Genomic DNA, 21,129 nt, shown 5'->3' with positions numbered 1-21,129 from the left:
TTAAAAGCAGTTACTTTTGCAGGTAGCCCATTTAAAATAAGGAAAACAAAGTATTCAGTTGAAGAAATAATACTGAATTCTGTAGCAGGCCAGCACAATCACTAATGCTGTTAAAATTTTTACAGACACCCTTTCCCCTGCCTGTCTCTTTGATGCTCAGCCGCTAATGAGGGGTGCATGATTCCTGAGGTCAGTTCTGGCTGGGTGGTGAGAGTGCAGCAATATGGCAGCACCCTCACGCAGTGCTAGGAGAAGTTTGACATTGGATATTGAGGTTTGTTCTTCCTTTCTACTGCAGGAAGTACGGTGTTGGTGAGGTCTAAGGGATGCTTCCAGTACCCTCAATGCCAGGCTTATTCTCACTCATCTGTAACTTCATCGTACTTCTTCATTTCCTGTCTGTGGTGGATTTCACACACTCTAGGTAGCTGATCTTTGTTCCCATTGTTATTTCTCAAAAAAATGTTTTACCTGGTTCCCAGGTTTGCAATGCCGATAGCTGATTGCTAGGCCATGCAATTTCCACTGTCATTCTGTGCCCCCTCTCTTAACCATTTCGTACCAATACTCTTCAGTATTTTACCCTGTGTCTGCACTTTCAAGGCACTTTCCTTTCTTCTTTTTTTATGTATACGTGACATTGTTATGGCAGCATCATAAGTATTTACTTCTATATATCTCTATAAACATTATGGTTGTACTATATTATTATGCAGAGATTATTGCAAATAAAACAAAATAGATGGCAGGCATTTAGGCAATGCAAAAAAAAATTGCTCTCAGAGTCAAATCACCTGAGACAAGCCAATGTATACTCAGGCAAAGTCCTAGGGCCTTTCAGAATCAAAGTCAGTGACTAACAGTGGCAATACTGCAGTCACAAGGGCTACAGAGCAACAATACAAAGCATGTTCAGTGCATATTTCATATGATGAGTAATATGTTGTGTGACAGTGATAAACAATTCTTAGCTACTGGAGAAGCTCTGAATTAGTATGAAAGCCAAACGTGAAGAAATTGAAAAATGTGGTAGATGTAGGGTAATAAGAGAAGGCTCTTTGCCATTTCCAGTTTGCAACCCAGCTTGAAAGACAGTGGACACAACAGATGTGCATCACTAAAGTTGTGGGGTTTTTTTTATTTAACAGGAATATAGAAGCATGTTTGATGTAAAAAGAAGTAGATATAAAAAACCCTTATTAATATTGGCTCCAAGGTAGGGCAGAAAGACAAAAGCACAATAAAGAATAAAAAAACTGAACAGAGAGAGACTATGAATGCTTAAAAGCCAGACGGAGGGAATGGGGAGTAGGTCACTAGCTTCCAAGCTAGCTTTAGAAGATTCAGAAAAGGCTAGTAGTTATGCAAGTCACAGACCTCGTGCTCGACCTTAGACATGAAGAATTTGAATATCTTAATGCTACAAACCACAGCTGAAGATTGCATTTATATATTCTTTTAATTCAAGCTTAATAGGTCAAAGGGGAATGGTTTTAAAGTAAAAGAGGAGAGATTTAGATTAGACATTAAGAGGACGTTCTTTACTCAGAGTAAAAGTGAGGCCTTGGCACAGCAGCCCAGAGCTGTGGGTGCCCCATCCCTGTTCAAGACCAGGCTCAATGAGGTCCTGGGCATCCTCAGCTGGTGCGGGGCAACCAACCCATGGCAGGGGGTTGGAAATGGATGCCATTTGAAGTTGTTTTCGACTCAAGCTATTATATGACTTTATGATTCTTATGACTTGGTGGAATTCCTTTTTTTTTTTATGCTTTAGTTTGTCTGAAACTGAAAATGAGCCCAATCCTACAGGGATTAAAAATACGGATGATGAGTTTATGTGTTTATCTTCATTCATGCTGACTTCCAACATCTAAAATCTTCCTTATATTATTTTTCTTACTTATTTTCAGCTACAGTATTTTCGTAAGTATGTTAAACTAAAATTTAATAAGTAGGTCTCTAGTCTAAATAATCTTAAACATGCCTTATGTAATTGTAGGCTTAACTTCTCATTAGAGACTGAAGTGTACATATGCTGTTATGCCTCTGTGCAGAGGGAGAAACCTTGGAAAGAAGAGATTAGAGGTGGGAGAGGATTGAGCACAAAATTCCTACTGGGTAGTTAAGAAATTTTGTAAGCTTCTTACACTAAGTTAATGTAGTATATAACTTTGGTTTAATAATTTTGTAAACCTATAGCACAGAATCAAAGAATGGCTTTTTTTGGAATGTATTTGGATGTAATCCTTATGAGGGATCTGTTTTGTTTTGTTTTGTTTTGTTTCTTTTTTTGTATGTATGTCTGTTTTTAAAATTGTTTATTAATTGCATATATAATGTATATTGTATATTTCATTTTCTTTGTGCTGATAACAAGCTCCCAGGATGTGCATATCATATATTTCATTTTCTTTGTGCTGATAACAAGCTCCCAGGATGTGTATTCTGTCTCTCCCCAGCCATCCAGCTCACAAACAGGATTTCTTACATGTGATGAGACTTAGATCTCCTGCCCCTATCTGGAATTTCTGAATTATTTTTTGTCCCATGGTGTCTTTGCCTTCCCTTTGCTTGGTTCTCTTCCTTTTTCACATTTTACCAGAATTTTCTTTCCCAAATGAGTATGGCCATTAAAGATAGTGCCCTGGAGTAATAAAGCATATTGTTTAAATTACCATTCTCTGAAAACCTTCTAATGAAATGCTGTTTCAGTAAAATAGGGCACGTCTGACCTAGGAGGGCTGTTACTGTAAAACAGCTTTGCATCCAACAGTGCATTAAAACTGTATTTGCATTGTAGCAGTGGATCTACTGATATAAGAAGAAAGAAATTAAGTGCTTGGGGTAGGGAGAACAGGCAGAGAGTTTCTTCATGTGTTACAATCAGCTAACCAGGCTGCTCTAAAAGAGTCACATTTGAGCCCAAGTGTAAATGGGGCAGGCATACTTATACAAGGCAGTTGGTAACACTTAAAAATAAAACACCTCTCATATCTGAAAAAATCTGTCTCAGAGCCCTGAGTTTTGATGTGTCAATGTTATTCAGGTTAGCTGATGTTATTAGACAAATCATACTATCAGAAATGCACGAGAACTAAATTGGCTTTCAAATGCATGGATTCTCTTACGTGGCAAAAGAGCCTTGAGTATGAGGCAAAAAACGTCATTAATGAAACGCACAAACACTGTTTGCTGTAGATCTCCTCGTGGTGGAGGAAAGCCTAAGGTCTCTTGACCCTTTCCTGTACCAATGGGATGAATTGTGAAGGTGGTGTAGGTGGTTTGTCATGGTTTCTTACAGAGCGAGCTCTTTTGTTCTGAATTACTGAAGCTTTTGAGACACCAGCGTTAAGGATTTTGCTGTTGTGACTCACAGTTTCCTGTGAAACAGGAAGCAGGAAGCAGAATGGGAACAAAATATACTTATTTTTAAAAGGATTTATTTTACTTGTTTGAAATATTAATATAAGGATAATGTTGGAGAAGATTTAAAGGAAAACAAACACAATGTGACAGTAACACTGAATCATCTTCCGAATGATTAGATAAATAGTTTTAAAGTTTCTGAGATGCTGCCCATGAAAACACAATTTATTTCAGGAACAGAAGGCAGAAGTCGCAGTTGCGTTTCCTTATCGAAGTTCAGTTAATAAAAAGCTTTGCTCTCAAATATTTGCTCTTCAATATTATCTTTGAAGTTAAGGACTGGTAGCTCTAGGCCTTCCTCAGGGATCTGTGTATGTTCTCTCTGCTGGTTTCCTTTCTGTCATTGCTAGTTAACCAGCATCTGTGGTAAACATGACCAAACTTCGTTTAAAATCTGACGGCATGTGTTTTCTTAAAAATCCTAAAACGTAATTTCAGACTTCAGTAGGATCATGCCTGATGGCTCTGGGTGATAGGTTTGATGGTGAGGACCGGAGAGTTGAAGGTAGAAGTGGAGATGCCAGATTGTTCAATACCTCTGAAATTAATTTCTGGGACTCTGGCCTACAGGTTTTATGTGACTGTGACATAAGCCTTCCTTCTTTAGTGCTTCCACGTCAGTAAACTCAGAATGTGAGAAAAGGATAAATCAGAGGTGCTGAGCCATAAATGTGCCAGAGCAGTTAAAAACTTTCTGCCCCTAAATTCACATCTTTCAAAGGCTGAAATGGGGTAATATTTCTGTCACCGTAACAGTCTGAAGTTTGGAACCCTAATTAGATGGAAAGCTGTGCATTTCACATTGTGGCTTACATCAGTTGCAAACAAAGGATGTGCTTTTCAGGTGATGAGATACCAAATTAGGGAATCACATTGGCATGGCAGAATCAGAGCATTATGAGAGACTTTGACTAAATAAAAAAAGGGCCATGCAAGTTTCTAGTGCAAAGTGGAAGCAAATAAAATTAAAACCTCAAGGTTTTGCCTCCTCTCTCATTCACACAAATTTTATATGGCAATATTAGCTTGAGTTTTATTTATTTTTTATTTTTAACACAGAAATTATTGTTGACAATGCTGCATTATAGTTCTTACTGAAACTAGCCAATTTCGTGCTGGCCATCAGCATCCTGTGAAGCTGCATTAATAGAACTCATCTGAAGAACTGTATGCTGTGCTTCATTTGGTCTTTCTGGGAATATAAATGGCTAGAGACCTTATAAAATGTGTCTGAATTTCTTTTTGCTGATTGTCAGTCTAGCTCTCATGGGACATATTGAAGCTAATGTACTACTTGAAACATTAAAACTAATACAGTGTAAATAGTAAATGGATTAAAGGGGAAATTAAATGCACTAAACTGAAAGAGTTGCAGATAATGAAAGATGCTGGAATATGGTGGGGTTTTTTTTTTGTTTTTTTTTTTTTTTTGTTTGTTTGTTTTTTTGTTTGTTTGTTTTTTTTGGTTGCTGTGTTATTTTTAAATCCCAATGCTCATAAATGGAAGAGGTGCCAGTGACTTGCATGCATGCACTCCTGTTTCAAATGTAGGAAGAAGATTATTCCACCAACTTTTCACTTTTTTTGTTTTATGCCAACAGCTTAACGTTGTTACTGCTGTAAAGTTGATCAGCACTGAATGTTTTAAAATCTCCAATAGTGACTGCACTTACCAAGGTCTAGTTTCTTGAAAAAGATTTATTTCTATCCTCACGAACATTTTTAGATACTGAAAGAAGAACAGATGGATATTGTTATGCTGTTGTAAGTACTTTGTCCATCACTGCACAGAACTGAACTCGAAATTCCAGTAATAAGCCAACTGCTTTTGCAAAAAGTACTGTAAATTATAGAACATGACACAGCCTATTAACAATGTATTTTTAAATAATCGATGTATTATTACTCATGTGAACTGTGAACAGTTCCGAACCCTTCCAGAACATGTAGAACCCAGAAAACCATAGTATTAAAATAGAATGATACTTTCAAAAATGAAAAATAGTACTCCTAAAAAATCATTAACGCTGTGTCACTGTGCCATTGCTGCCCAGGAATTTCTCCTCTTGAAAACAATTTGTGTCTGTACTTAGAGCTCTCTGAGAGAATTGTCCCTTTGTGTTGTGCCTATGCAGAGACGCTTTGTTTTTCTTGTCATTTCTTGCTGGATAGCAGACCTCACCATTAAGTCTTTGCCATCTGCAGCACTTCTTAAAGCAGTACCTGAACTCTGCCCCTTGTAACAAGGCTGTCACATGCTCGACCGTACCCAGCATATGTCCTTGAAAGAGCATGATAGTGTTTAAGTTACAGAGATTCTTAGTTATGCAACCTTTGTGTCAGACATACCAAACAGTGTCAAAACACTTTGCAAGCTATGTCCAGTAAAACTATGAAAGCTGCTGAGTATGTCATGGTTTAGCCTCATTCCATGACCAGGGGGGGTAAAGGGGCCCATGGACCCCATGCCCTGGGAAGCAGGGAGGGGAGTTAAAGAGCTGGGATTGGATGAGGAAAACAGCAGCAACAACCTAAGGGAAAACTTAGTTTACTAAATACTGTAGGAGAACGTGAGATAATACAACATAATACAACATGATTAGAATTCAAGTTTATAAATAAAACAAGAGTTTGTGAAACCAAAGTCCTCACCCTAATGCTGTAGGCAAGCCAGCCAAGAAGCAAAGAGAACAGTCCCATGACTCCCAGTCATTTCTATCTTTCCCTCGTACTGGAAAATGGAAATGGAAAAATGAATCTTCTGGAACCGAGACCAGAAATATCAACAATCCATGGAACTGCAGCATTTATTTACTCTTTAAATCCTGGTGCACTGCGTGATGTTGTGATGTGGATTGCTGACAAAAAACCTTAACAGAATGTTAGAAAAAACTTGCTGGCTTCATGATGTCTCCGAAGGTCTTCTGTTTGGTCAGCAGTGATCCTTGAAGCCTCTGCTCCCAAAAACAGTTTGCAGCCATAAGAGTACTGCTCTTGCAGTTGCCTCTCTTATTTCTGAGGAGGGGTAATGCTAGCTGCCTCTGTAAATCACAGCGGTTCTCCAACACTTGGTGTTTACTGCTGTTATTCTCTTTTTTTTTTTTTTTTTTCTCTTGACAAGCCTACTTTGATAAATACAGTTTGGCAGGCATGCTTGAGGAAGAGTCTTCGTATTTATCACTCCTCTATAGACGTGATTTATTTTCTTCAGAATCAACAGCTGGCATAATTCCCAGTCTCCTCTCTCGCTCTGTCAAATTACTCCTAGTGATACATGTTAGTTCTAACTGTTTTTAAACTTAACGTTGGGTTCCAGTCACAGCCAGATATCTGAAGGGAAGCAGATCTTTCATCAGTATTAAGAAACACCCTTGAAGCTAGAAATGGGTCATTGTGCTGCGGCATGTACGAGAGCACATCTGGAATTTCTGTGTCCAGTTCTGAGTACCCCAGTAAGATAAAGACACTGAAAAAATGGGCAGAGCCAGGAGGTGATGTAACACGACGAGGGACTGGGGCAACTGCACTGCAGCAGGGACCTGGAGAGCAAGGGATATTTGAGTATGAAAAAAGCCTCCTATTATTAGAGTGATAAACATCTGAGGAATATCATAATCAATCTGAAACAAGTTGTAACAGTAAAATAAAATTTACTCAGCATTTATTTTTAATTGATTCTTGATGAAGATGTTTCCAGTAAAATCTTCCTGTACCCGTGCTGTCACACTTAAGCTAAATGGAATAGCACTGATGTTAGAGAAATTTCAAGTTTCTGTTGTCTTTATTTTCCTCTATTCAACCAACTAGGAAGGAACATGAGTCAGATCTTTGGAAGAATTTAGGCTCCTTCTGGTATTTCTATGTCCCACTATAGGTTGATTGTCCATTGAATTCTGCACAGTACTATTAAATGAAAATAATTTTCTCTTGTGGTGAAGATGACTGCACACAGCATTATTTTAAAAATTTAAGAAACAAAGGCAGGAGTCAGATTAGGTGTCATAAACATATAGACGAGTATCAAAAAGATTCTAGGCAATGTAAGTCCTTGGAAAATACTTCTTTCAGTAAGTCAGAAGGCATCTGTCAGTTCAGGTTGGTTAGAGAAAATTAAATTTATGACTGATCTAAAATGCTGAGTAATGGAGCACATCAGTGCTGCCTTTCAGATTAACATTTTCTTAATCTACAGGATTCTAGATATGAAGTGGAAGAGCATGGGTTCTTGTTGTGATGGCTGGCATTGAGTGAATTTTCTCCAAAACTGTAACTCGAATTTCATTCAAATTAGATACATTCTAAGTTGTTATGTAAGAACAGGTATGGTGAGTAAGACAATATGCAGTTCAAGAACCTGCCTCCAATAGCAGTTAATAGTCAATATCCAATTAATAGCCACTGCTATAGTGCTGTTGTTGAGTGTTGAATGCCATGCCTTAACCGCTCAATGTTTTCTGATTCTAGCTGTCTTCTCCTGCAGTCTAAAAAAAACCACACAACTTTGTTCCCAGCCCTGTTTATGGGGTATCCTGTCATGGTTAACGTAGCTGATTAAGGTCATGCGTGAAACAGTGCATCAAGGTCACTTCCATCCTACTGCAGTGTATGTAAAGGGAGCCTGTGCCTCTAATGGCATGGGACATGGTGCTCCTAGCAGTGTAACAGCACAGTATTTTCAGTCAAAACTTACGTGGAAACTCTTGAAAGCATTGCTTCTTGAACATTTAGTATTAATAACAGCATTAAAACTGTATTTAGAAGAATAAAGCACTTAGGGGAATTAGTTTGAAATCCTCCGGTTCTTGCAGAAGAAGTGCTTAGAATTTCATCTTTCAAGTTGCTGTTCAACCAGGCAGCACCTCCTGCCACGCTGATGAGAATACTTAGCAGGAACAGGAAAAAAAAAAAAAAAGAAAAGAAAAAAAAAAAAGAAATCAAGCCAAAATCACACCAAGACCTGCTGTTTTGTACTGAATGCCCAGCACTGGATCCACATGCATCAACACTGAGCTGAGGGGAGGGATCTCTTCCCTGGACTTGCTGGCACCAACAGCTCATGCAGCCCAGAAGGCTGCTGGATTTCTTTGATGTAAGGATGTGCTGCTGGTTCATGCCCACCTTGGTGTTCACTATAACCTCCAACTCATCTTCTGCTGAGCTGCTTTCCCCCAGCTTCTTGACCTCACAGCACAGATGGCCCACCAGTGCATGTCTTTAGCAGGCACTTTGAAGGTAAAACTTCCCTGCTGTCTCTGGCTCCTAACTGGCTGGGATTGGAGCTGGAATTTCATACTCGTATGAAGAAAGATGAAGGGTATGTTTGAGGTCTTACGCCTGAAATCTCTCACGTTTCCTTACTTTTGCTATTTAACTGCATTTTTTCCTTGTATTTATTTGTTTGTATGCATTGTGAATGCATATTTGCAACATTTGTTTACATTGCAATTTCAGTACTTTTTCCATATGTCAGTCTGTGACCTTTAGTTAGATGTGTTGGTTGTTGGTTTTCCAACAACCAAGTTTAAATTTTATAGTTTTCACAAACAGCTGCTAATTTTTATTTATTTTCTGTGCAGCTAGAAGTGCAGCTCATCACGGTGTTGACTACTGGTGGTGGCAAAGCAGGTTTTCAAATGTAGAATCTCCCATCCAAGAAGAATAATGTAGAAGATAATTGGATGAGAGGGATTTCTCTTACCTCACAAAAGTAAGAGGACAGGAGCTCCATCACTTTTGTGGGGGGAAACATAAGTACATGGACTACAGAACAAAGTGGGGGAGAGAGAATAGAAAGAAAGACTTCATTTGAAAGATAAGTCACACAGAATAGCCAGAAGAATAGGGAGACATGGGCTGCTTGGAAGTATCAAACTTTGTAAACGTACTTCAGGACAGACATGACCAGAGATAAGAAATTACATTTTGGTCCTGTGCTTTTCTAGTCCATGCATTTACACTGCTGCCTAAGTCTCAGAGCATGTACTTAGGTATTGAGAGACCATCTCAAGTTTGAGGGAAGGAGATGGATTCAACAGTAAAAACCTCTAATGGATGGTGCTGCACAATAAGACAAAAGCCAGCCATGGGAGAAGCAAAGTTTGTGTCATCTCATCAGCTGAAACAGAAGAAAACATGTGATATTCAGCCCCAGTTTAGAAGCCTAGGGGCTATGTGATGCAGGGAGATCTATTGTGGTTTGAAAATATGCTTCCCTGTTCATGTAGACATAAACATGAGCAAATAGTAAATAATCTGAATTTATATTACAGCCTGTTTTCCTCTGGCATCTGGCAGAAATTAGTTTCTAGTCTTCTAAATCCATTTCTTAGTATAGCCTGCAGCTATGAGGAGAAACTAAAGTTGTTTAATGTTATTTGATTAGAAGGTCATGCCTTTAATTCCAGAAACTGGAATAGCTGACCTCTCTGTGGAGGTCAAATAATACATACATAATACTAAATGATAAAGCATATCAAGAATGATAATTGCCTTCAGCCCTCATTTATAAATACATGTGCTCACTTACATCACTTGAAAATTTTAAATTAAACATGTCTTTTCAGTAAAGAGTCATGGGGCATTTTATTTCCATGCATGAAAAATTAATTGGGTAATTTTACAATGGCATATAATGATTGTTGATTCTAGTGCAAGCTAAAAACTTCTGGCCTTTGTAGTTACAGTGTTTAATATGGTTGAAGTTTTTACTATCAATTTTTGCATTCCTGTTTAGTCTGATAGTCCTTCATGTGGATGTCCATCTTTCTGTATGCATAGGCAACCTCTGAAAGGAGGCAACAGTCCTGAGAAGCTCTTTAGCCTAGCTTCACAAAATCACAGGATTGCAGGAGTTGGAATGGAGCTCAAGAGATGAGAGTCCAACCCCCCTGCTAAAGTAGGTTCCCTACAATAGGTCACACAGGTAGATGTCCAGACAGGTCTTGAATATCTCCATAGGAAGAGGCTCCATAACCTCTCTGAGCAATGTGTTCCATTGCTACATCACTTTTACAATAGATAAGTTATTCCACATGTTAGTACAGAACTCCCTAAGTTCAAGTTTTAGGCCATTACTCCTTGTTCTATTGCTACGCACCACTGAGAAGAACCTGGCCTCATCCATTTGCCTCCCACCTTCCTAAAAGGAGGGATACCCTCTGAGTCTTCTTTTCCCCAGGCTGAGAAGACCCAGATCCCAACTGCTATTGTAGAAGCTCAAGTTCGAGTGCATTCTTTTTAAAAGATTAGAGAAAAAAGTATGTTGCTTTTTCACAAGAGTTGAGGAAAGCAACATTACAGGCAAACTGGGATAATAGAAAGACCGGGTATTTCTGAGGAGTTCTCAGCCTGGAAGACACCACTTCTGTTACCTTACCTTCAGTATCACGTGAACAAGTACTGAGATGCTTATGAGCATCATTTTCATCTGAGCAAAGACTGTACAGTTTGAAGTTATCTGTTTGATTTGAGTACTTCAGTGCTCTTCATACGACTGGAAATGTCATGCTTTTCCTACCACAGATGAAAGTGGTCAAAATGTCAGTCTCCAGGTGAGTAAAACGTGTTTCTTTTCCTCAAATTACTATGGTACTTGCTTTTTTTCCCAACTATAGTTGGGATGTTGATGGAACTCACTGTATGTTAACTAAAAGTGAAGGGAACTACAAGCTAGAGAAGCAGCAAAACACAGTATTTTAAAGGTTTTTAATTCAACATATCAGTGAGCTATACAGCTAATATGTTTTTACATTTGACTTGTAATCTGAATTATCTCCAGGGAGAATTTGTACAAGGCACCCTGTTCTTCCTTTTCCATAAAAGTCACCCATAAGATAGCATTACTAAATTGTGATATTTAAAATGCAGGTGAATAATTTTCTCTTAGAAGTTGATTTACTCAACTGAACTGAACTGAAACTGAACTGAAACATCAAAAAAAGGAATAACATATTATTGTAAAAATAATCGTTACGCTTAGCTGAGGGGAATTACTCAGGGGCTTCATTAAGTACTAGCAGAGATTACTAATTCTCTTTTTTTCCTCTTGCTGAGGATGCGTAACAAAAGTTTCAGAGGGAATGCTTTCCTTGCACACTGCTGCACAATGGGGAAGTGGAAAAAAATGCAGAAATTGTGTTCATAGAACTGCTGCTGTTCAACTGAGAGAGTAGCTTGAAGCTTACCAAATGTAAGATGCTTTTCCAGAAAATGTGAGAGATGCCAAGGAGAGGAAATTAAACCTAATTCAGACTCAGAGTGTATTTATCTCCTTATGTCATCATCTTGTGTTTCACCATTTTTCATAGAATGCCAGATTTCTAGTCATGTTTCAGAAGTCTTACCACAATATCCCAGGCCAAATTTAGCTGTGCAAACTGCTCCTCCATTCATAGAATAATAGAATGGCTTGCATTGGAAGGGACCTTAAGGCCCATCCAATTCCAACCCTCTGCTATGAGCAGGGCTGCTGTTAAGCATCGCTGTTTTTCATTTAGTTGCATTAGGAAATTGGTAATTAAAGCACCAACATCCTTTCTGTCACAAATTATAAATGGAAGGGTTATGATGAAATTTTTGCTCTTCTGTGGTGAAACCATTTTATAAGGTCCTTTGTGTCAGGTGTGCTGTTGAATTTAGTACATACAGTGTGAGAAGGCAGAAAAAGGCATGTCTGAACTTTCAGCCTTCCCTGAGATAGCTGAAACTAGCCCTCTGTTGCAGTTAGTATCAACTAAATGGGAAACAGCACTGACTTTGAGAAAACAATGGAATATATGCAAGAGTTTATACTCAGTAAAATTTGTGGAGCTTAGTATCTATGGCTTTTGAATGTGAATTAAAAATCCCAAGATATTTTCTTGCACTTACACCTTCTGTATTTCTGCATGTATTTTCAGGTATAGGAAATGCAAAATGAAGGAGAGCGAGGATTCATAAAAGTGGTTTTGTATACAATTCTGCCTAAGTTTTCTTTTTAAAGTCATCCATAATATAACATCCTTTTGATATTTCTAAGTAATCTTTTTCCTTGGTTCAACTGTTATAGCCTGACATTTGTCTCAAACAAAAGCTGAGGCCTCTGCCTTATTGCTTTATGTGCATGAGCTCCATCAAAAATAATGTTATTAGTAAGGGAACAGTACCAGTGAATTGTTTCTTGGAACTGAATCCAGAAGGGAAGCGGCACACTGCTGTTGCCTATAATTGTAACAGCAATAGCTTGTAACACACTTGCAGTTGTTATTTTAGTTCTTTATGGGAAAAGAAGTAATTTCTTATTTCTTTAATAGAAACAGGTAGGGTCCTCTTTCTTGTTAAATGTGCTGATGCTTCCCTGCTTGAGATTAATGTCGGGGTGGCACTTGCACAGAGCTAAGAATCTTCAGAGGTAGAAGGTTCTGTGTATGCGTTGCCTTGGGATAGAGGACAGCATTGCACTGAATAGTCTCTGGGTCGTATTTTCTCTGGGAATTTCAGGCAGAGGCTATGCTATCTAGAGTTAAATGTTCTCAAATTAGATTCTTTTGTCTCAGTTCAATAAGGACATTTTATTATTAAGTATTTTCCTTCTTTAAATAAGTACCATGTAAGTGAGATGAGCATGGTGACTTGGTTTTAGATTTCCAGTGATCAGTTATTCCCAAGCCCTTTTCTATATAAAAAAATCTCCCTTGGGGAGAAAAAAAAAAGAAACCTGAAAGGAAAGGCCATAAGGGTTTGAGTAACTTACCACGTACATTATGAGTGGAGCATGTACAAAAGTGTATCTTCTAAAGTTTAGCATTTAGTATTAAACAACTTAATGGTTTATTTGAATATAACACCTCTTTCACCATTTTATTCATCAACTTCCTCTTTTTAATTAAGGAAATAAAAAATAAAATAGTAGGGAAAGCTGTTTTGTGTAAGGAGATCACTTATTCTGATGGCAGCCAATCAGAAGCCAATTATTTTTGTTAAAAAAAATAAACATATGGTCACTTCTGTGTGTCAACGCAGGATAATTGCATTCCCTTAAGACAGGACTTAATCTGCATAAATGAAGGGCACAATAATAAAGCAGTGTACTATAAGTACCTTTCTTCTTGCACCTGAATAGTATTTTTGGAGTATTCGTAGAATCGTAGACTCATAGAACGACCTGGGTTGAAAAGGACTACAATGCTCATCCAGTTCCAACCCCCTGCTGTGTGCAGGTCGCCAACCAGCAGCCCAGGCTGCCCAGAGCCACATCCAGCCTGGCCTTGAATGCCTGCAGGGATGGGGCATCCGTGTTCCAGTATTCATAGATTAAGATTTTTTTCTGCAGATGAACTGAAAAGACACTTTCTTCTTTAAGAGCTGCTAATGTCTTATGTCCAACAGAAGCAGAGAATCAGTTGGTAATTTTTAATTTCATGCAAGTATGTTTTATTCTTCAGCTTTAACATTTTAAATTTATAACCAGACATGCCTTTTCCTGTAAGCTAATGGCCATCTGTCTCTAGGTTGCATGTGCTAAAGGAATGCTGTTGATAGGGACAGCTGGACACATCAATTCAATCAGTAAGTGTTCTGACATTCTCTCATCTCTTGACAATAATTATTTTTTTTTATTTCTGTGAATGAGATCAAAAAGGTGTCATCTGGAGAAGATGCTCTTATCAGCCATTTGTCCCAATTGCATCTCTTCTCATGTTTTGGCTATTCACTCCTAGCCTTGCATGGTTTTACATTTATTCATGCTGGAATGACTCCCAGCACCAGGTCAAGCATTGGGTTATATTTCCTTCATTCCTGAAATTTCCTTCATTATTACCCTGAAAACCCAGCTTTGTTCAATTGCTCAGGATTCTTCCTTCCTGGGTAGAGGGGTGAGAGGATGATAGATTGTCAAAAATGAACAGGGTAAGCTAAGAGTTTAAATGTAGTATCCTACATGTCACTTTTTATTTTTCCTGAGACTTCTTTAGTGAAAGTGGAGAACATGCTGAACACATATACCACAATGAATGATTTAGTCAAAACAAAAATTCGAGGTATGCTATGTCTTGAAATTGCATCTTATTAGTTTGATTTCATGTTCCTCACATTTTGTGTTATGCTCATGACTCACCTTTGATGATCATCAATAGGAAAATAATTTGTCACTCGTAGTAAGGTGCTGGGGAACAGCAGTTTCATCTGATTGTATCTTCCTTCAGCTTTTCTCAGATGAAGAATCTTATAGTCTGTTTAAGGGTTTTGTTCTGTGTGTGTGTGTGTGTGTGTGTGCAGAGGGTTCATTTTGTGTTTGCTACCTGTTTACCTCTCCTAGTTCTGTTGTGTGATATTTGGAGTAAAGAACCAGAAATGTGCACGTTAACCCAGCACACCTGGAGTTCATTTGGTGGTCTCCTCTTGCCAGTATTAAATTCATTTTGCTGATGAACTTCTTCATTTTGTCTAGTTCTTTTTGGAAAAAGCAGGAGTAAGCTACCTTAGTAACATATTAGGACTGGGGACTTGCTCATCCTGTGGAGGAAGCCTCCCTCTGGACTTCTACCATCTCCTTTTCATTGGCAGAAGAAGAAGGAAGAAAGGAATGGTGTAAATGTGTAAATATGTACATTTCAGCTTGATGTACTGAAGATTCACAAAGTGTAATGTTCTCTGTGATATGTAAGATTAGAGAAAAAGCATTTTGGGGGAAAAAAAAAAAGGCAAATTTTAAAGAGAATTTTTAAAGGTTACTCCTGCAACAAGTTTCTGCCAGGGAAATCTGACACAGCACGCTTTGCAGTTGTATATGGGGATATGTCTGAGTGGAGAAGTTGGCTGTTTTCTAACACAGTGGTGTTGCAGCCTGCTATTCTAGCTTGAAAGAGCTAATAATACCAAGAATTAATAAAAGAAGACTGAGTTGTTTTTTTCCCGTGGTGAACAATAATCAAATATAGCCTAGGAGTGACAGAGAAATTTTGTCTGGCATTTGCAACTTGAGAGTTCGAGAGAGATTATGCATTAATAGTCTTTGCATTTCTAAAGATTAACTCGTTGAATTTTCTTTCCATGAACTTTCATGGGTCAATAGGTAGCATATAATCATAAGCATTTATAAATGAATAAATGCCTGTTTGTGAATTCAGTCTGTTGATCTAAACATGGAATTGCAGTAATTTATACTGCTACTGTAAAAGTAATCATGTAAAATCAACACTGAACTATGTCCTCAGCCTATGAAAATCAGATTTTTTTTAAGTCATTTGTTATGTTCCTGCATAGTACTTTACTGCATAAGACTTTGTTAATGCTTTATCAGGCTTATTTTTTTAAACACTCCAATTTCCAATGCTTTTTACGAACTTTCTCTTCAGCTAACCTCACTGCATACATTTCCATGTTTTCTTTATGCTGAGACGCACATAGGCAAACACAGAAAAAATTCCAGCTCCTGTGTAGAGCCCAGGCCCTTCCATTCCTCTTTCCCAGGCCTCTTTCCCAGTTTCTGGCGCTGGAGCCATCCAAAATCTTCTCATTTTGTCACAGTGACATGTCACCCTACTTCCTTCCCTTCTATTAATATTTGAATTGGATTTTGGGACTTCTGGTGACCGTTGAGGTTTGTGGTGGTGCCCAGCACAGTGGGTGCCCAGAGGCTTCTGCTGGTGGTGCAGGCAGTGCCTGTGAAGACGTGGGTTCATTTGCAGAGCATTGCAGCAGCGTTTACTGGGTCCCCTCTCACAAGCCTGTTGCCTCTAAGTCTGCCGATTGTCTCCTTGAATTCATTCAGCTGCCTTATCCTCATAGAGCAGATTTTGGAGTCAGATTTGGAATAGATATATATATATATATAAAAGATGATACTTAGGTGTGTTTGATCCTTCAGAAATGGTGAATTTCAAGATTCAGCATAAAGCCTTATTTTTATTTTTTTTTAACTACTGGTCTGTTTTTCTTTCTTTCTTTTTTTTTTTTTTTTTCCCTAAACTGCCGGTTCTTTTTATCTATTTGCATAATTCAAAGATGAATAGTGAATGTGTTTTCATAGCATTTTACGTGAACGAGATAATCTGCTTCATTTTCAGCCACATCCCAGATCCCATATGACCACTGATATGTACTGAAAAATTAATTACTGCTTGAACATCCTTCCTTGTAGTTCTGAGCACTCTTTAGTCTTCATGTAAAACTTCTCTGAAGGATAAGAAGCTTTGCAGAGACATAAACCCAGATTGTAGTATTTTCAAATACAGCATTAGGAAATCACTTCTAGAAGCAGGCGTATTATATTCTCGTATTCATTTTTCTGTCATTCTCTAAGAAAAGTGCCTGGGCAAACACTTAGATTGACTATAGAAATATTTTCACTTGCATAAATCTGTGACTCTTTTATAGGCAGTGGAATCATTTCTTGAATGTGAATAAAAATAGTCTAAGCCCAGATGCAACTTTCTAGAATTGTTTGTTTTGTCTACAGAAAATCTTCCTTAAATGCATTTACACTTCGCTTTCAGTTACATTACAACTAATTTTCATTAAAGTTGACATAAATTTGAAAATAAAGTTATGCAGCAGGAGGAAGAATTACAAGCAATGACCAGCATGAAGTCATCCCTTTTTTTTTCTGTGAAGTTCACGTAGTCGATCAAAACAAAATTATATCAGAAGTAGCATTTAGAGCAAAGATGCAGAAAAATCAAAAGCAATCTTGAATCTAAACCCAGTAAACCAAGATAATGGAAATACATCTGTTCTTCTCATGGGGAAAATTACTTCATATGTTAAACAGATTAAAACACAGCTGTAATTTGTACAATTTCTTGGATGACTAGTCATAAAAATTGTGTAGTTATATATATGTATATCTAGAAATAAAGTAATCTTTAGGTCATTGAAAAAAAAAAAAAGGAAAAGAAAACAGTTGACCTGCTTGTTACTCTTCAATACAGACCATGTTTTTGGAAGTTTTCTTTCCCATAAGTGAGTACTTCTCTCATTTTAGGCAGCTGAATTCTTTTCTAAAGGTTTCAAAAGTCTGTAAAAAATGCCATTGTAGAGTTCTCACTCAGAACAAATCTTAAGCTTGAGCTACGGGGATGTAAAAAGCACTGCTACGTCCCCCAAAACTGATAGATTTACAGTGCAAGAGAAAGTACAGTGAGGTACCAGTTAGGTACCTCCTGAGTATACAGAGAAAATTAATGGAACGTGAAGGATGGTGGCCAGAGATGGGGCTTCCAGGGCTATGGGAAAAAGGTTGCATGTTCTGCTGATGCAGCGTGAGCCCTGGAGACTGAAGATTTTGCCTCATGTGTCACTTCACATGCATGACTTCTTGAAGTTGCTCCAAAGCCATAATAAAGTTTCCTGCTTTCCCTATGACTATTAGTGGCTGCAAAGGATTTGCTAGTACACTGACAACTTTACTCAACAGAGAAGCTAGCTGTGGAGAAGAGTGGGAACCACAAGATTTCCCTTTCATTGGCACAGCACTTCTTACTCTATGGCGTGGGTAGCAGAAGAGGTCATGGCCAGAAGAGGTAATTAGGCCAGAAAAAAATTCTATATCAGGCTGCTGATCCATGCAACTGTTCTGAAACTCAGCATCTGATGTTGCCGCATTGGCCATAGGGTGCGTGGGGTTGGCACTCAGACTGGCTGCCATTCACTTCCCCAGGCTGTTACTTTGCTGACGTATGTAGTGCTGGTAGAGGTGCAGATGAGTGCAGTGAGGTGGAGGTTTTGGTCTGTGAGGGCTGCATAGTACATTTTGCAGTCATTTTGCCCTCAGGCAGTGAACAGTTCTTTACATTCCTAACAGTAACGGATTCAAGGCTGTGGATGCCGCCTCCCTGGAACATTCAAGGCCAGGCTGGATGGGGCTGTGAGCAACCTGGTATAGAGGGAAGTATCCCTGCCTACAGCAGGGGGTTGGAACTGGGTGATCTTAAAGGTCCCTTCCAACCCAAACTGTTCTGTGATTCCTAAAATCCCGAAGAGGATTGGTTTTTGTTTTTGCTTTACATCTTATTTGAAGGTGAGCATGTCACATAGGAGTTTTGTTGTTCTAAGTCTCCTCTCTATCATCCTTTTGGTAATGCGTTTGCAATAGTGAGAAAGAAATTATATGGATTTATTGTTGACTGGCTGATTTGTATAGTATCATTAATTTCAGATTATTATAATAACTGCATATCATTTTTCTCCAATCATGCTGTGTATTTCAGCATTCCTAGGCATCAGACATCCGAGACAAATAGGTAAATTACACTCTAATAAAAGGATGTATTTATGTATATGCTTCTTACTGTCCACTGGAAAGCAAAAGAAAATCTACCATTCTGTGATACACTGACTACTTTGAAGGTCATGACTGTTGTGCACCTGTGAAACACAGCCAGCCAGCCTATTTCTTTGAGTTTGGTACAGCAAGTGGTTACTAAGCTTTGGGAAATGTGAATTGCTATTGCACTTCAGTTGTTATGTGAATGATGCAAAGGCGTGGTGCTACTGAGTATGAAAATTTAGATGGATAATTTAATATTATTGGTGCAGTTTCTTTGGTACCTCACAGTGGTGGGACCTGGAATATTGATGTGCTGGCAATGGTAGCTAATAGCAAGTGTCCATGTTTTACAGACGTGGTAGTTTGTGCCAGCTAATGGTATGATGGCTTAGGGGAAAAAAAATATTTTTATTACAGTATATTCATGAAGTGATTTTTATCCAGCATAGCTGTTTTAAAGGCTGTCCAATGAAAATGTCAGACATGCTTTGAACTAATACAGTATTGCTTTTGTTCTGGCTCAAATGTTGAATATTTTGTAGTCGTCCCGTAACTGCAGAGAAATTGGTTGGCCTAAGATAACAGTGAAAGATCTGAAAAACAAATAGTTGTGTGAATTATCAGATACTGAGATCATGGCATATGTGCTTAATTTTGTTCACACAATCAATCAAAACAAAGTAAGGTTTTAAAAATTGTGTGATAAAAGTATAATGGAGGCTTGCAATATCTGCAAGTAATACATTTCAAAAGATCTGGCAAGGCAGTGCAGATCAGCAGAAAATAGAATTTAATTTGATTTTCATTGAATGTTGCTCCTTTCATCAAAATATTTCATAGCTCATGAAGAGAAGACTGGTATGTCTTCATTTTTCATAAGGAAAATTATTTCTCTTTTAGCTTTTGATATTGCAAATATCAAAATTAATTTTTACCTCCTCTTCTGTTAGAATGCCTAACATTGGAAGGTGGGGTATAATGCCCAGGTTTAGCAAAGAGTTTAGAAGATCCAGTCTGTTTTTTTCCCTCTTTTCTGTTTGTTTTTATTTTTCAACGTTTTCATTTTAATGAGAGGAAGAGTTGAGCAAATAGAAGAGCTGAGCCAGGCAGAAATCCGGACAGAAGTAAAACTTTTACATATGTGAAGGTCACTCTGAAAGCAATGCCTCCCATTTATTTCCATGGAAACTGCATCAGATACAAGGAGCGCAATAACACTGTTTGGTAGAGCAAATTCTCAGCTACAGAACTCTGTTTTTCAACAGTCACCACCGTTAGCTGTGCATTTTCACCATCATGCCACACACATAAACATCTGTATGTTCAGACACTGGTAAACTCTCCTGGTTCAAATATGAATCAAATAGCGGCAGCTTGTCTTCAGTTCTTTCTTTTCAGGAGGTTCATTTCCACAGCCTGGATTTATGAATTGGTGTGTTCATGAATTCTTGTTTTCATAGAGCAGAATCTAGACAAGGATTAAAGGTTGCTCTACCACCACACTTAGAGAGAATGGAAGAACTGTAATACTGGGTTGTTTTTTTTGTTTTGTTTGTTTGTTTGCTTCCAGTTACTCTTCATCCTTGACTACAACACTGGGAAAAGTAAATCCTTATGCTCTGAAGTTCCCCCCTCATGCTCCACCAATAAGAACCACTGGCATGAACAAGCATGTTGTGTATCTCCACATCTTGGTTTCTAAATTGCCATTCTTACTGCATTTTTTCTATACCACCATTGTGTTTTCCATATTTTCTTCGTCTTTTTGAAGAACTGTGCTAGCATTTCAGATAGTATTTGTTGGCTGTGAGGCTGTTGGCTATTTCACCATCTGTAATTTTTTTTTTTAAGATTGCAGTGCTAATAGATTTTATATTTTAGCTGTCACATCTCTGTGGTACCGGTCAATTTATGCTAATTTTCTAGGAAGTTTATAAACTGCAATTAGATAGTCTGTGCATAACTGCAGGCTGAATATTGACTGACTCACTACAGTAGGAATATCCTTACTACTGACTTTTTTATCTAAAAAGAGGGGGCAAGGGGACAAAAAAAAATCACCAAAAACTTACTGCTTCTTGAAAGCTACTGTATCTAGATCACAGTATAACCTTTTATCAGTCATAGACTCACAGACATGTAATTTGTTATGTTTTCAAGTGGTAGTGATTCCATTAGTGGGACACCTTCCAACCTTTTTTTCAATCATTTCCGTATCAAAAGTGTAATTTTATTTTCAACTTTCTGCAATGAAATCTGAAATTGTAAGTGAAGTACTTGACAATTAATGCTTTTTTAGTGCCCAGTTATCAATTGCTTTTTAATACCTAATACAACAGAAAATGTTTTGCTCCATTTGTAAGTAGCACTTAAATGTTTCTCTTAAACTGACCCAAGTCTGTGGTTTAATTTTTTGTATGACAGATGCTCTAGAAGTTTAGAATTTTGAATTGCAT

General features: G+C 38.0%; 1 protein-coding gene across 3 annotated transcripts in view; it reads left to right on the top strand.

The window, feature by feature from the left end:
• PRR16 (proline rich 16) overlaps positions 1-21,129 on the top strand; it is a 144,981-nt gene that overhangs the window by 64,444 nt on the left and 59,408 nt on the right. The gene's annotated exons all lie outside the window — the stretch shown is intronic.

The sequence above is a fragment of the Lagopus muta genome, chromosome Z (assembly GCF_023343835.1).
Source record: "Lagopus muta isolate bLagMut1 chromosome Z, bLagMut1 primary, whole genome shotgun sequence".
Classification (NCBI taxonomy): Eukaryota; Metazoa; Chordata; class Aves; order Galliformes; family Phasianidae; genus Lagopus; species Lagopus muta.
This window is presented reverse-complemented; position numbering and strand designations above follow the sequence as displayed.